General features: G+C 36.2%; 1 long non-coding RNA gene across 1 annotated transcript; it reads right to left on the bottom strand.

Moving 5' to 3' along the window:
* Positions 1-61: 61 nt before the first annotated feature.
* LOC123380038 lies at positions 62-12,096 on the bottom strand. Its single transcript, XR_006585277.1, has 4 exons — positions 11,699-12,096; positions 9,153-9,265; positions 8,053-8,119; positions 62-120 (listed from the first exon to the last, which is right to left on the bottom strand). It is a non-coding gene; the product is annotated as an uncharacterized LOC123380038 (long non-coding RNA).
* Between the last annotated feature and the right edge of the window lie 5,206 nt (positions 12,097-17,302).

Raw genomic sequence — 17,302 nt, forward strand, 5'->3', positions numbered from 1 at the left:
CAGGGCTGTGGATTGAGCCCCGCATTGGTCTCTGTGCTGAGTGTGGAGTCTGCTTGATATTCTCTCTCTCCCTCTCTCTCTCTCTCTCTCTGCCCTTCTCCTGGCTCATACTCTCTCTTTCTGTAAAAATAAAAATAAAAATAAAAATAAAAATAAAAATAAAAATAAAAATAAAAATAAAAATAAAAATAAAAATAAATAAATAAATAAAAATAAAGAGATCTAATAAAGCAATTCACTTATCAAAAAGACAAATCTTCAGTAAAGATGAGTCAGTAATGCCAAGAATATAGTTGACAAATGTTAGAAACATTCTAGTAAGTGTCACAGAATAGACTTAGGTTTAAGTCATTCATTTTAGAGAGTGGATCTGATTTGAAGAAGGAGAACTCTGTTAGCACCTGACGTGACAGGGCAAGGAAAATACATTTTCAGGTTTATCATTTAAGAGTTTCTGACTGCAGGCAAATACGATATAGATGAGGTTCTCAGTGAGAATTGAACAAGAAAGAGAAATTTGTAGGGGCTGAAGTGCTTTAAGTAAAGAAAACATGCATTCTGGCCCCTATGCTCTTTCTTCCACTAGTGTTCTGAACATGATTTTGTGGATTCACAAAGGGAGCACAAATGAAAGAGATGGAAAGTACAGGCTAGTAACATTCAAAGGGAAGCAAAAGCTGTCTGGATTCAGGCTGATAACGCTGAATTTGTCGAGGGACGGATTCTCTTGAAATTCGCACTTGATGCTCAAGAGGCTGTACCAAGAATTATCAGCTATAAGAAGGCACTCTAATTTAGCTTATGAAGCAGTTATTGCTTTGGTTGAATGGACATTGATTAGAAATTGGAAGAATGTGCTGTAGTAGTAGGTCAGGTTTTTATAATGCATGCCTCAAAAATGGAAAGTTTAACCCCAAATATAAACTTTATTTGGAAGTAGACTTTAATTTAGAGTATTGCACCTATTTATGAAGAACTTGGCATTTGCTATTACATATTACATAATGTTGTAGAGGAACTTACATTCTCAAAAAAGAAAAAAGCACAGAAGAGGCTGCTCCAGAACAAAAAAAGGAACATTTGGAAGAGAAGGATGTGAAAGTATTTTTAAAATATAATAGATTTATTTTACAATTAATAGCCTGGTCTTAAAGAATATCTAACTATGAATAAAATATTTAAAGTATTGCAAAATTTAGGCAACAAAGAATGAAAAAAGATATCACTTTGATCCTGAAGGAAATAAATAATATAAAAACATCCACCTATTTAATAAATAAGCAAACTATAATAAATCAAATAAAGGTATCTTCAAAGAACATCTATTTACATGCTTCAAACTGGTTAAATAAAAGTTGGTAAGTCAACCCTACTGGAGTACTATGCAAACTTAAAAAAAAATTGTGTTTCTTTATTTTTGAGAGACAGAGTGCAAGTGGGGGAGGGGCACAGAGAGAGGGAGACACGGAATCTGAAGCAGGCTCCAGGCTCTGAGCTGTCAGCACAGAGGCCGACGTGGGGTTCGAACTCACGAACTGTGAGATCATGACCTGAGTCGAAGTGAGACAGTTAACTGACTGAGCCACCCAGGCGCCCCACAAAGTTTTTAAATAATAAGTTCTACTTAAATGTGCTGGCATAAAATTGTTTGTCATAATGGTAAGTGAGAGAGAAAGTTCCTGAATATATATGACATGATATGGATGTCTACATATAATGTATATATATGCATATACATTTATGCAAATGTTTAGGATCTATGAATGTATACACAGATTTTTTTTTATGCAGATGCATACATGTCTATGTTTTTGTAAATGCTTATAAGAAGACCGCTCAGGGTACACACAGATCAGTGGTTAAATCTAAAGGAAAGGGTGAGCACAAAGGGTAGAAAGAATTAGTGAAGAGAGAATCTCACTTTCTCTTTATTATTTATACATATTATAACGAGAATGAATCACTTCTATATTTTTAAATTACATGTATTATGTCACCAAAACTGATAACCGAAATCAACAGCACCTGGCAGCTAATCTCTATTTATCAAATATTGAATACATTTCATATTCTATATATAATATCATAGCTACAACTATGCCTTTCCTAGGGTTTCCTTTACTTTCTTCATTAATTTAAGACAGATTACAAGCAAGATCTACTACTTGCATTTCAAAATCTGAACGTAAGGCACAGAGCATCAATATTTGCCCCATATTTAAGATTTTTCAAGATTTTGATCCACTCAGAGGACAAATGCTCTTTTTTCAAGGTTTAATGTATTCCCAAATAACTGCTACAAACAAATGTAGAGTAAGCTACATGTAATCACTGTGAAAACAATTAAGTTTTGGTGGGAATGACTCTTTACTACTTTATTAAGGTTTTAGCCACAAATTTTATACGAAATAAGAAGGCCAGAAAATATAATTCAAAACTGGTATAATTTAAAACTGATTATTGCTCCTTCAGTTTGTCTTTTACATCTGAATTGCATTTGATAGTTGGCTAGTTGAACATTCTTTTCGCTATTCCATAGACAATAATTACCCTTCCTTCTATTCTGAATCTTTTATGCAAACCATATGGCACATTTAGAAATTTTGCAGGCTTTAATTAAAAGTGTCCATTCAAATTAAACAAGGTCAAAAGAGAAACTATATTAAGATCTACCAAATATTTCGGGGGGAACTCCACATAAGAACAATATAACAGATGCATTGTCAGTTACATCTATCTGCAATCTTCAAGTTGATTTTTCAAACACAAAAGTTCAGGGAGCAAAGCACATCACTGGTTGGTCTTCTAAATATGCAAAGAAAGCTAAAATGTCAGGGAGGCAAAGAGGTAGGAGAAGAAAGCAGCATCTGCTCTATGATTTTGTGTGCCAGGGCTGTGAGTGTGCCTCAGCTCAAAACAGCTTGATGCAGAGTCAGTGCAAACGTCCAGCTCTGCTCATGATACATGCGTGTGGCGGGCGCTGTGCTGTGCCGCCCGATCCCCCTCCAGGAATGAAGGACTTCGACCCCAGGTGCCAAGAGTGCTGCCAGTATAAAGCCTTCCACTGTCACCCGTCTTTGGAAACTGTCTCTCCTAAAGATAGCCTCTTATCCAAGGATGTGTCCCCTTCTTGGGCCAGCCCGAATCCAATCACCGTGCAGAGCATAAAAGCCCAGCCCCTGGCCCCAAGTCAGAAAACTCTAAAGCGCCGACTCAACTTCAGAACTTCCCATGAGATCCACTGGAGTTTTGTGCGACTCCATCAGAGCCCATTTTCTTTCTACACCCATTTCTGTTTCCCTCCCTTCCTTTCCACAGTTGTTGATCCTCAGGGTACCCTCTAATAAAATTCATGCACATTAATCTCCATCCGAGTCTGCTTCCTGGGAACCCATCTCCTGACGGTTTATTTAAAAATCAGGCCAGAAATCAAATTTGAAACACAGTAATTCACAAGAAAAGAATTTCAAAAAAACATGGTAAAAATGCTAATGTTGGAAATAATTCTTATTTTCATGTTTCTATAAGCATTTAACACATTTCTGGACATGTATCATGCTCCTGCGAAACATTTTATTATAATTTTTAAGGAGTTTATTGGGGGAAACTGTATTGAATTTCCTTTGTAAGGCTCTCATGAGGTGAAAGCAAAATATATTTATAATAAAGAGAGATGCAAGTGTAATAAAAAGCCAGATGTCTGTTAAATGGAAAATTATCTACATTTAAAAATAAGTGTTAAGGTCATTAAGGTGGAAGCCTGCATTCAAGAATCTGGACAAAGCCCTGTAGGCATTGTAACTGAAGTAAAACAGCAAAAAAGTGACAAAGTCTTAACCAAAAGATATATAAAACAATATCTAGGAAAGACTGCTTTTAATAGACATGTAAAGTAACAGTAAAACCTGTATTTTTTTAAATGTTTATTTATTTTGAGAAAGAGAGAGAGAGCAAGTGCATGGACTGAAAGAGGGGCAGAGAGAGAGGAAGAGGGAGAATTCCAAGCAATCTCCACACTCAGCATGGAGTCGGAGGTAGGACCTTGATCTCAGGACCTTGAGATCATGACCTGAGCCAAAATCAAGAGATGGTTAAGTGACTGAGCCATCCAGGTGACCCAACACCTGAGCTGAGATTAAGAGTTGGACACTTAACCTACTGAGCCACCCAGGCGTCCCTGTATATTTTTTTATATGTTTTTTGGACCTAATAATAGCAGATAAATTTCTAGTTAACTGAGTCAATAAACAGATAGTTAGTAGTAGTAATGCTGTGAGAGGTTATGTGGAAGACACAAAATATTAATACTTAGCCTTCATCACCAAGATACTTAAAACGCAGTTTATTAAAACTTCCCCAAGAAAAGCCTTTCATGGAAGAGGGAATCAAAAAACATTAAATGTGAATGCATGTTTAACTAAAGATGTAATTCTTTTAGCTGGATGGAAAGTCATATAAAGGAAAGATACTCTTCCTCACTTTCAACTAGTTATTAATTTACGTTTCAAAGAGAAATGAACTCTATTGTGTTTTTTTTATTAGAATCACCATTATTTTGATTTGCTACAAATACCTGATAATTGTTTTCTGTAAATTGCCCATATAAAAATTTAACTATAATTGTAATCAACTCTGAACATAATACATTCAAGATTGTCTCAAAACTTTTTGAAATAATAACATTTCCATAAGTATAAAAATTATAGAATAAGGATATTAAAAATTTATTTTTAAAATATATGATTTGAAAGTAAATTTGAACACTTGATGCTGTTTTCTTGCCTTTATTAAACATCTAATAGGGCTTAACAAATTTAATTGTTCAAAAATATATGAGCCCAGAAAAATACTTTAGATTACTTTTAAATATTCTTACATCAAAATGTATGTCTAATATTCTCATGAATATTTTCACAGAAATTTAATGCACATCTTTTCAATTTAAATCACACATTATCAAAATGTCATCCTGAAAGTAATATGCTGAATCTTTTTATTACCAATTTTTCAAAGCTTTTCTTTCAATTAGAACCAACTTCCATATTAAAAAGCTATTGTTTATTTCCTCATACCAAACTCACAACGTTCAAGACCTTAAACATAACTCTTTTTCAATCAATATGGGGTAAAAAGGAGTAATGTAGCAACTGCTCTTAAAAAACATTTCTAAACGTAGAAAGGAAAGCAAATTAGTTGGTAATATAGTGAATATGCTTTAGCATGTTCATTAGCGTCTTATACAAACCTTTTAGAATACTTTCTTTAAAGCCCTGATAACAACCTTAAAGGATGGAGATAAGTCTTTTTATATACTCATTTCCAGAAATGTTAAGGGACAGCAGAAAGGGTTAATTTCCTTTCCTCCTCCTCTATTCCTACCTCTCCCACAAAATGAAAGATGAAGACTAAACTCTAAAGATTCTCGTTCTGATGTGGTTGGTAATACTCATTCTAAAATGTATACTGTTTTAAAACATGTCTGTAGGGGCGCCTGCGTGGCGCAGTCGGTTAAGCGTCCGACTAGAGCCAGGTCACGATCTCGCGGTCTGTGAGTTCGAGCCCTGCGTCAGGCTCTGGGCTGATGGCTCGGAGCCTGGAGCCTGTTTCCGATTCTGTGTCTCCCTCTCTCTCTGCCCCTCCCCCGTTCATGCTCTGTCTCTCTCTGTCCCAAAAATAAATAAACGTTGAAAACAAATAAACAAACAAACATGTCTGTAAATGAGCTCAATGAGAGAACAGAGAAGTGAAGAAGATCAAGATTACAGGTTGGTTTCCAGAATGAAGTCTAAAGGAATTACTCACGAAAAATTATTGTGAAGGAGCCATTTACTATTTTGTACCCTTAAGCAGCCTTTATACACATGTACATTTTGATAATAAAAGGAAAAATACAAATAACCTGGTACAGCCCATAAGTGAAAAGCCAAAAATTCATTTAATGCATTTGTCATTGTGCATCAGCCAGGACTAATATCGTTGTCGAAGGTGACATAGTAGAACCTTCTCTTCAAAAAGAAAAATAAAAATCAGAATTTTAAAACCTAGAGCTTTACACAATCTTCTTTATCTAAAGAAATAGGGCCTTAGTCTGTGCTTACTGAAGCTTATCTCATGCATAAACATTTTAAAATATTTTCATCATTATAAAAGTAATACACTATCATTTTGACAAGATGCATATTACTGAAAAGAATTTTTAAAAAGGAAATCAAATATCCCATTAAGCCACTATTGGGAGAGAGTATGATATCACTTTGGTGAATCTCTTTCTAGTCTCACATATCTGATCTGTATCTACCTTTCTATCTTTATGAATTTCTTTCCCAGACCCATATCTTTATCCATATCCATGTGTACTTCAATATCTGCTTTATTTATTTTTCAATCTCTCTGTACATATATCTATGTATCAGGTAGTAGGGGAATCCCAAGTAACTCTCCCATTTCCTTGGACCTTCTTTCACGGCATCATTGCAGGAAACTTTCTCCCCCATTTCTTTTTTTTTTCTTTTTCTCAAGAAGTAGGGGGTGATAACAAAAAGCAGAATTCGCCATCTCCTTCCAATTATCTGTACCCGAAGCTGGCACAACCCCATCACCAGCTAATTAGTTTTTCAATCCTGTTGTTGGTTCTAGTTATTTGCTACATTTTCGTTTTAATATAAAATTCAAATCATGCTGCATGTATCTATATCCTGCTTTTTTCCCCACTGAATATTGAACTATAAATATTTTCTCATGTCATAAATATATTTTCAAAATTACTGTGTTATTTATATTTCTAATGAACTTTATTCTCTAAAGGCCAGAGCTAAATGAGGGGAACAGATCAGAAATCAGAGACATTTAGTAAAACTGAAGGACAGGTGGAATAACTATAAAAAACAGACCCAATACTTCTAAAAAGTGTTGTATTACATTGGTTTGTAAAGGTAAATGCATGTGTGTATAAATTGCGTTCCTGGAGAGGTGAAGCTAAGTCATTTCATGTACTGCTTAAGAATCCAGGGAGGGGTGTTTTACATTTGTGTTAGAGATTTATTTTATCCCACACCAGGAGAGACAATTCATGCCAGTTTTTACTTGCTTTGCTAAACCAAATATAAGGTGCACTGATCTCTATCGGGTAACAAATTCTCAGGACAGCGCCAGTCAGGAGAAATGGCCCTGTTCTTTGGTCCCCAGCAGCCACTCATGTGCTGGGCTCTCAAGGGCTCTCCGTAGACAACATTTCTGCCACCTCTGTGCCACGCTTGGGAATGGGGTGGGTCCTTTTCGTTAAGACTGGGAGAATTTGCACATAGGAGGCCACTTTCCAGTGCTTTGCACGTGTCCTTGGACATTCTGCAGTCATGGGGCATGACGCTTGTCTCATGGGAGACCCCAATGTGTCCATCTCTACTCCAAGTCCCCAGCAGCTTCTCCCTACTTCCTTTCCAGGCTGCTTCTGCCTCTTCCCCCTTTCCAATGTTGCCCTGAATTCTCTTCACACCCTAGCGTCCAATAAACTTCTTTTCAGGTATGTAGCCTCACACAACTTGCCAGCATGGCAACCATTTCATGAAGCAAGTGGGCCCAAAACCTAGGGAAGGGAGGCCAACAGGCAGGTAGGAAAGAGATGAAATGAAGGAACGGGTGAAGCAGTCTTTGCTCGCTCTGTTGACTTTCAAAGCTATGGCAACAAGAAATGCATTACTGTCGTTACTACTGCAATGGGTTATTTTTGTTACCAATAATTTGAGTTTTGAAAAGTTACCATTTAATTAAACAGACTCTGCACATAAACATAAAAACGCCTCTGGATGCCTTGCTTATTCCAAATGACTAACTGCTGGAGATACTGAGATTATCTTGGTATCACGGTAAAATTTTTATAAACAGAGGTATGTTAACTGATTGCTTTGCCCAAAATACATCCCAATCACTCAGGATAGAACTCAAAGACCACAAATCGTTCATTTGGCTAATATTCCTTAAGTCACTCAGCACACCACCATTTGCATGTTGTCACAGATTTAATGAAAAATTCATAGAGGACTTGATTACACTGACAATTTTGATTATTTGGGACCTCTCTTCACAATACTTCCAAATGCAGCCTGTTTTGTTACAAGTATTCCTAGAATGAGAATTGCTGATAAGATGTTGATAAATAAGGGAATTAGGTCAATTCAATGCATTGGTTCCGATTCTAATTTTTTCCAACATATTAGCTTTTTTATCCCACCACATATCAGCAGCTAAATGGATGCCATACAACTGAAATACAGAAAGTGTTGCAAACTAAAACCAATGCCCATTCACTCCATATTCTTCTTCTGAACTGGCTTGTTCTTGGAGGTATATGCATTTGGTGTTCTTTGGTCCTCTTGTTCAAAGGCTTCAGGCTTTCCTTACTCTCTTTTTAGCTAGCTGTGTTCTCTTCCTCTCTCTCTCTCTCTCTCTCTCTCTCTCTCTCTCTCTCTCACACACACACACACACACACACACACACACTTTTTAAGGTAAGGTCCTATATTTACTACAGAATTTCCTTTTTATGATTTTAATTTGTCTTTTGAAGAACAGTAGTATTTTTATTAGCATGGTTGCTTTAGATAGAGCTTTGGTTATAAAGTTGCATTTGGTTTAGGTAATGTACCCTTCATATTTTTACAGTTTCATTATTTTTAGGGCTGTGGTGTTTTCTTAGGAATTCATGTTACAGTAGAAAGACCTGTACATTATGCTTTCTGATTCTTTTAATAAACTTATGAGGTAGGTAGGGTTTTTTACAGATGAAAAAACAGAGACTCGAGGAGCTTAAGTCATCCACCCATTAGCAAATGGCAATTAATGGAGACTGGAGACTGGAGTCCTGACCTGCTGATTCCTATTCTAGGGCTCTGGACACAATACCAAACTCAACATCTTTAATAACTATCTGTATAAATTATTTTATTAATTATGATCTGCTTTAAAATGTGGCTTCTCTTGTTGCTTTATATTAGTAATTCAGGCTTTGGTGCTTATTTGTTTTATGTGTTCATGACTTGTCTGTCTGGCTACTGTGACTTCTCAGTCCCTGAATACCTGGAATACTCTCTCCCTTCCACTTCCTATCCCCAGCCTGTCAAAATACAAAAACAATGAATCAGGTGCACTGCTCAGACCTTGAAGTCTTAAGAAGAATGCTCCAATTCACAAGTGAACACCCATCACTGCACACTGGACCTGAGGTCTCCATAGCCTGATGTTTGCTGGAAATAAATTACAGATCTTCCCACTAGAAAGAAAAGAAAGCAGACCCGGTTAAAGAGGGCTTGTGAATGATCAGATCATCTTGTTACCCTCAATACAGCTACATAAAATGAATCATTACAGATTTATTCACAGCTATGCAGTGTGCCTTTATTGAACACCTCTTAAGAATCAAGCACATTTTTAGGCATTGGAACACAAACAAATGCGACACAGCCCTCTGCTCTCTAGTACAAAGCAGAAAAGACCCTTCCACTGGGAGCCAGAGTTTAGGATCTCAGCCTTTAAGGAATCCAACTTACCTGGAGGATTTGTTAAAAAAAAGATTGCTGGGCTGCAAGCCCAGAGTTTCTGGTCTTCACGTTGGGGTGGGGGGGACTGAGAATTTGCATTTCTAACCACCTGCTGAATGATGCTGAGGCTGCTGGCTAGGTAAGCTCAAGAAGCTTTTATTATGTATAAAAATGGAGCTTCATAATAGTGCCTGACCCATAGGATTGTCTTGAGGATTAAAGTAGCTGATAGCATACAGCCTGGTACATAGTGAGAAGTCAATAAATGTTAGGTTCCAATGTTATTTTTATTATTTTCATTATTATTAAGGGGTTTCAGGAGGATTCTTCTAGATTCTCTCTCTCTCCTACTTCAGAATGTTGGAAATCCCTTTAACCAAAGACAAACTGATAAAAATTAAATAAAATTCTCCACGAGAGTTTACTTCCAGTAATACCAGGAATTAAATCAGCGATATCATATCCTTTCTTCATTCTGCTTTTGATAAGGTAGAGACCACTGGGGCCCTAAAAGGTGTTGATAAAGGTGAAAGAATTATGTGAAGAGAACATAGAAGCAACAACAACAAAAGAGCTTGAAGTAAAAAAGAAAACTTGGATATCCTCCTGAGGTCTGCCCTATCTCCACTTAACACACAGAATTTCCTTCCAACAAATAGAGTTCCATCTACATTCTTTTTGTATCTGTAAAACCCATTATTATTATAATAGCAAAATCATTAAAGAAGAAAACGTTGGACTCTTTTTTTTTCCAGCTGAATTTCTGCTGTTTCAAAATTCAAGCTGTGTCCAGTTCTGTTACATGACAGGCCCCCTGAATGTTCGCTTCGCAGGACATGACACGTGTTGAAAATAAGGTTATTGAATAAGAAATACAGAAAATAATGATTGATCTCCCATAGAAAACAGCTGCTTCTTGTTAGCAGCTACACAAATGTCCTCTCTCTGGGTTTTACGGAAGTCTTAATTCTGTATGGTAATAAAAAAATGCCAATGAGAGCATATACAGTCTAAAAGGAATATAGCGAATGCTTTTAATCAAGATAATATCTTGGAAATTTCAAGTACATAAAAATCCTGAAACAACAATCAATACCTATAAAGAGTGATGTTTGCCCTAGGTCGCTGAAAAAAAATGAGACGTTTTTTACGAATGGGCTCTTCAGTATACATAGGATGATATAGGAAAAAAATCAAAATTCAAAATGACTTTAACAGTAGGTACCACCAGGAAATGAATATAGTATCATGTGATAAGTTATTCTTTGGTTTGGTTTCTTGCTAAAAACGTGATGCCCTCTGGGGATCCTGGGTGGCTCAGTCAGTTAAGTGGTCAACTCTTGGTTTCGGCTTAGGTCATGATCTCACAGGTTCATGAGTTCAAGACCCACATTGGGCTCTGCACTGACAGTACTGACTCTGCTTAGAATTCTCTCTCTCCTCCTCTCCCTCTCTCTCCCCCTCTCCCTCTCTCTCCCCCTCTCCCTCTCTCTCTCCCTCTCTCCCTCTCCCCATATCTTAAAATAAATAAATAAACTTAAACAAAAAAGATGTGTTGCCCTATTTAAGTCTATGAAGAATACAGTTTCTTTGGTTTATAATTCCTAGATGAGATTTAATTCTTATTCCAAAGGGAGTACACAGGTTTCTGCGAGCCTCTGGTCACAATGTTTTCACTAACCTATCAATAAAGAATGTTGTTCTGTGTATGTTTATGTTTAAAAACACCATACTTTATATATATATATATATATATATATATATATTACACATAATATATTACATATATAATTACATATAATATTACATATAATATATATTACGTATAATATATATTACATAATATATACATTACATAATATATATAATATATATAATATATTATATATATATAATATATATATAATATATATTACGTATAATATATATTACATAATATATACATTACATAATATATATAATATATATAATTACATAATATATATATATACATAATATACATAATATATATATAATATAGTATATAGTTATATACTATATTATTATATATTATTTTAAATAGTACAATCACTAACAAAACACACAAATATATGGAAAACATAGTACTAAATAGACTGCAAAAAGAACACTACAGTGTGAAAACTAAAATAAGAAGACAGTGTTACCTTGTCTGACCTCAGCTGGGAACGTGTATATTGCGTGACTCAAATGTTCAGCTTCTCTGTGCATGTCCACAAATGACTATGATAGCACTGTGAGTATTGATTTGCGGGACAAAAATAAATTTTAGTAGGTGAATTCACACATAATGAAGACTGTATATTCTTCACCATTCTGAAGATCTTGCTCCATTTTCTTCTAGACTCTACTATGACAAATCATCTGTCATTTTAGGTAATCTGTCTTTTTTATCTTGTTGCTTTTAGAATTTTCCCCTTACCCTTGATGTTCTGAAGCTTCACTATAATGTAAATTAAATTGTATATCTTTCTCTAATTCTGGAAAAACATTTATTTAGCTATCATCTCTTCAAATATAACTTCTCTGTCATTTCTCCACTATTTCTGGGTCTCCTAATATACATATTTTGTAACTTCTCAATATAACATTATATATCTTAACTCATTTCATATATTTCATCTCATCATATCATTTAATTATGTGCTAAATGAAATCTTCAGCACTATCTTTCAATTCTTAACATATATCTATAACTATATCCACAATTTCCATGAGTTTTATTTTATGACCTCTTATTTTGGATTCACATTTGCCAGTTTTGGTTTTATTATTTTCTTTTAGTATTCCCTCTTTTTTTGTTGTTTATTTATTTTGAGAGAGAGAGAATGCAAGTGCGCAGGGGGAGGTGCAGAGAGGGAGGGAAGGAGAGAATCCCAAGCAGGTTCTGCACTTTCAACACGGAGCCCAATGCAAGGCTTGAACTCATGTGCCATGAGATTATGACCTAAGCCAAAATCAAGAGTTAGATGCTTAACTGACTGAGCCACCTTGTTCAGGTGCCCCTTGAACATACTTATTTAAAAGCCATTTTTAACTAGTGAATTATGGAACTATACTCATCATGTTCATTGCTAAAATTTTTAGCTCTTTTCCCTACCATTGACTCTCTTCTGTGTGCTTTAGAATTTTAGTTGACAACTTTAATTTACATGAAAGCATTTTACTTTCTCTGCTATCTCTCTGAACTCATTCATCTCCATATACCAGTTTTGCAGTCACCTGCACCTAGATTCTCCAGAACAAGTGTTGCACTAGGACGCATGCATTCCTGGAATGGAACTATCATAGACACAGTCTCTGAACAAGGAGGTGGCTTGGCCTAGTTCTGACTCCTCCTCACCATCTGAGGTATGTAAATTAGAACAAGCAGCTTGAGTCAGCCTCCTTTCAAAGGTGGGAAAATTTGTTCTTGGCCCTTGGTTTCTGGCCATGAGTTTGGTCTTGAGACCCTACTGTTATGGGTTGAGTTGTTTCTCCCTAAAATTTATATGTTGAAGTCCTAACCCTCAGTACCACAGAATGTGATCTTATTCAGAAATAGGGTCACTGCAGGTGTAATTAGTCAAACTAAGATGAGGTCATATTGAAGTAGGGTATACATCTAATCCAATATGATGGGTATCTTTACAAAAAGAGTGCCATGGGAACTAATCTTTGACAAAGCAGGAAAGAATACCCAATGGAATAAAGACAGTCTCTTCAGCAAGTGGTGCTGGGAAAACTGGACAGCGACATGCAGAAGAATGAACCTGGACCACTTTCTTACACCATACACAAAAACAGACTCAAAATGGATGAAAGACTTCAATGTAAGACAGGAAACCATCAAAATCCTCAAGGAGAAAGCAGGCAAAAACCTCTTTGATCTTGCCCTCAGCAATTTCTTACTCAACATGTCTCCGGAGGCAAGGGAAACAAAAGCAAAAATGAACTACTGGGACCTCATCAAAATAAAAAGCTTCTGCACAGCAAAGGAAACAATCAGCAAAACTAAAAGGCAACCGACAGAACGGGAGAAGGTATTTGCAAATGACGTATCAGATAAAGAGTTAGTATCCAAAATCTACAAAGAACTTACCAAACTCAACACCCAAAAAACAAATAATCCAGTGAAGAAATGGGCAAAAGACATGAATAGACACTTCTCCAAAGAAGACATCCAGATGGCCAACCGACACATGAAAAAATCCTCAACATCACTCATCATCAGGGAAATACAAATCAAAATCACAATGAGATACCACCTTATATACCTGTCAGAATGGCTAACATGAACAACTTAGACAACAACAGATGTTGGCGAGGATGCAGAGAAAGAGGATCTCTTTTGCATTGTTGGTGGGAATGCAAGCTGGTGCAGCCACTCTGGAAAACAGTATGGAGGTTTCCCAAAAAACTAAAAACAGAACTACCCTAGACCCAGCAATTGCACTACTACGAAGGGACACACGCACCCACATGTTTATAGCAGCACTATCAACAATAGCCAAAGTATGGAAAGAGCCTAAATGCCCATCGATGGATGAATGGATAAAGAAGATGTGGTATATATTTATATACAATGCAGTATGACTCAGCAATCAAAAAGAATGAAATCTTGCCATTTGCAACTACATGGATGGAACTGAAGGGTATCATGCTAAGTGAAATTAGTTAGTCAGAGAAAGACAAAAATCATATGACTTCACTCATGTGAGGACTTTACGAGACAAAACAGATGAACATAAGGGAAGGGAAACAAAAATAATATAAAAACAGGGAGGGGGACAAAACAAAAGAGACTCCTAAATATGGAGAACAAACAGAGGGTTGCTGGAGGGGTTGTGGGAGGGGGGATGGGCTAAATGGGTAAGGGGCACTAAGGAATCTACTGAAATCATTGCTTCACTATATACTAACTAATTTGGATGTAAGTTTAAAAAAAATAAAAAATAAAGTTAAATTACAAAAAAAGAAAAGTGCCATATGAAGAGAAAGACACCCATGCAGAGAAAATCATGTGATGATGAAGGCAGAGATTGGTGTGATGCTTCTACAAGCCAACAGACACCAGAAATTGCCAGCAAAGTATGACAACCTAGGAGAGAGGCCTAGAATAGATCCTTCTCTGGCACCTTCAGAGGAAGCACGGCTCTGCTGACTCTTTAATCTCAGACTGCTGGTCATCAAAACTGTGAAACAGAACATTTTTGCCATTAAAAAATTTTTTTTAATGTTTACTTTTTGAGAGACAGAAAGAGACAGAGCATGAGAGGGGGAGAGGAAGAGAGAGAGGGAGATGCAGAATCTGCAGCAGGCTCCAGGCTCTGAGCTGTCAGCACAGAGCCCAACACAGGGCTTGAACCCACAAACTGAGATCATGACCTAAGCCAAAGTCGGACGCTCAACTGACTGAGCCAACCAGGCACCTACATGTCTGCCACCCAATTTGTGGTAGTTTATTATGGCAGCCTTAGCAAATAGATCCACTTTCCATTGGGTTGTTTCAGTCTCAAAGTCCAATTCCTGGTGTCTTGGAACCCAAAAGGTCTGACGTCGGCCAACTCCATCCATACCTGCTTACAACTCTGTGATTCTGTTTCTTTTTTGTTATGTTATATGGAAAAGTTTGACTTCTTTATTTTTTTAGTTTGGCTATTTTAATTTCAAAAATTTATCTTATTTACCACTAACTACCAAATCTCTGGAAAAGATGAAAGAGTTTAAATGAGAACTCACCATAAAATCTTTTCTGACAGTCTCCATTTTAAAAGTATTGTAAGAAGTAAACACACACACACACACACACAATCTATGTATCTATATCTATATCTATATCTCTCTATATATTTCCTACTATACAGGATATTTTTAGAAAAAAAGATATATAACACTGTATATTCTAATCCATGGTTTTAAGACTATTTTACAAAGGAAAACAAAATCATGAAGGAAAGAAAAGAAGAGGAAGTGAGGAAACAAAGCAAAGGAGGTACTGTTCTTCCCCAGGGCATAGGCCAAGATTCCTCTATATACAGATTCAAAGGATCAGGTAAGATTGAAAAGAAATCAGTAATCAAAACATATTACAATTTTTGTTTGCCTCTGATTAACGTTAATATTCTTCTGATCTATTGTTCTAGATCCAATGGTTTCCTTAATTCCTCCAGTGTGTAGCTTTCACACATATGTCTGTTTATAGAAAAATCTACACAGCCTTAAAACAGGTCTCCTAAGAAATGGGTGTGGGTGGTGCTAAACTTCTCAGGTCTTCTTGGAAGCTGGGCATGATGACATAGTTTGCCACCCAGGGACTAACATCCATATGCATTTGTGCTATTTTCACTGACGAACAGCTTGAGAAGGATTCATTAATAAAACCTTTCAATGATTCCAGATTCAGAGTGTCTGCAAACATCAGCCATGACCCAGAAACAAATCAAAGCAACCTAGAAAATTTTAAATAGATTTGAACTTAGTTTGCAATGTGCATTTAAAAATGCCCAATCAACCTAGGATCTAGGTCACACTTTTAAAAAATAGACAATAATTACATAAAGTAAATGGAATGGAATGACCTCTCACTAAATTCTTATCAAATTTTTATTGTATTTATTAAAGGAAGCATTTCTGGGATATTAGCTAATTCATTTTCAACTTACATTCTTCATTAGAAGGATTATAAATATCTTTGCACACTATATATTTGAAGACAGGTGGCACTGTAGAAAAAGCATTAGATTTGGGTAAAAAAAAAAAAGGCTACTTCCACCACTTACTAATCACAAGCAAATCTTTTAATCTTTCTAAGCTCCATTTTCCTCACAACTGGAAACAGGAATAATAATACCTTCTACTGAAATAGTAGGTTATATAAATTACAAAGTGCTACTCAACAATACATGTTCATTCACATCATTATGAAAATTTTAGAGGAAAAACAACTGAAAACAAAAATAAAATTTGGCATAGACTAATGATCTCCTTGGAAAGTAAAGACACACCACACCATAGCAAAGTTATTTCAACTCATGAAAGGGTATAAACGTGCCTAGTCGAAATGTCTGAGAGACTCAGGTGAGATTGGCCTCAGAGAAGCTTGTTCCCTGATCTTTCTCATTCATGTTCTGACCCTCAGCATGGCAGATTCAGAGGTTTGAATGTATTGGTTCACATAGAGGACCTGAGAGACCAAGGGCATCTCGGTTCACATGCATGCCTATTTATGGATATATTAGTAGCTTAAAAATCTGTATTGTTCTTCATAATGAATCATGTACCTGGGGAGTAATCTACTCAGGAAACCAGATGACAGATGAGAAGCTGGCCTTGTCAATCTGACCCAAGAATGTCACATGCCTTTAACATTTAATGCCCTCAAGCTCAACAAACCCATTGAATTATTTCTCCACTTTTTGAGCAAGATGGGCAGATAGGAGTCTCTTTCTTGGGCACAGTCAGAAACATTCCATTAACCAACATGTATTTTTTATGATCTAACAGTGTCCTGGGCCCTGGATAGGTATAAAGACATGTAAAAAGTGGGTTGTACTAAACAAGCTTTGAGTCTAATAGACAAAAGGCATGAACAACTAGAATAAAGGTAAAGTGAAGTGGGTGTTGTATGAATTTTGTGCAAGTGTGCTGTGAGTGGTAAAAAAGGAAGGGAAGGAGGCTAGCATTTCTGGATGCTTAGATCGGCAGGGTAGAAGGTATTCCCACACATCACCCCATCCAATTTCACCCTTCCAACAATTCCATGAGATAGA

This window comes from Felis catus, chromosome C2 (assembly GCF_018350175.1).
Source record: "Felis catus isolate Fca126 chromosome C2, F.catus_Fca126_mat1.0, whole genome shotgun sequence".
In the NCBI taxonomy this organism is placed as follows: Eukaryota; Metazoa; Chordata; class Mammalia; order Carnivora; family Felidae; genus Felis; species Felis catus.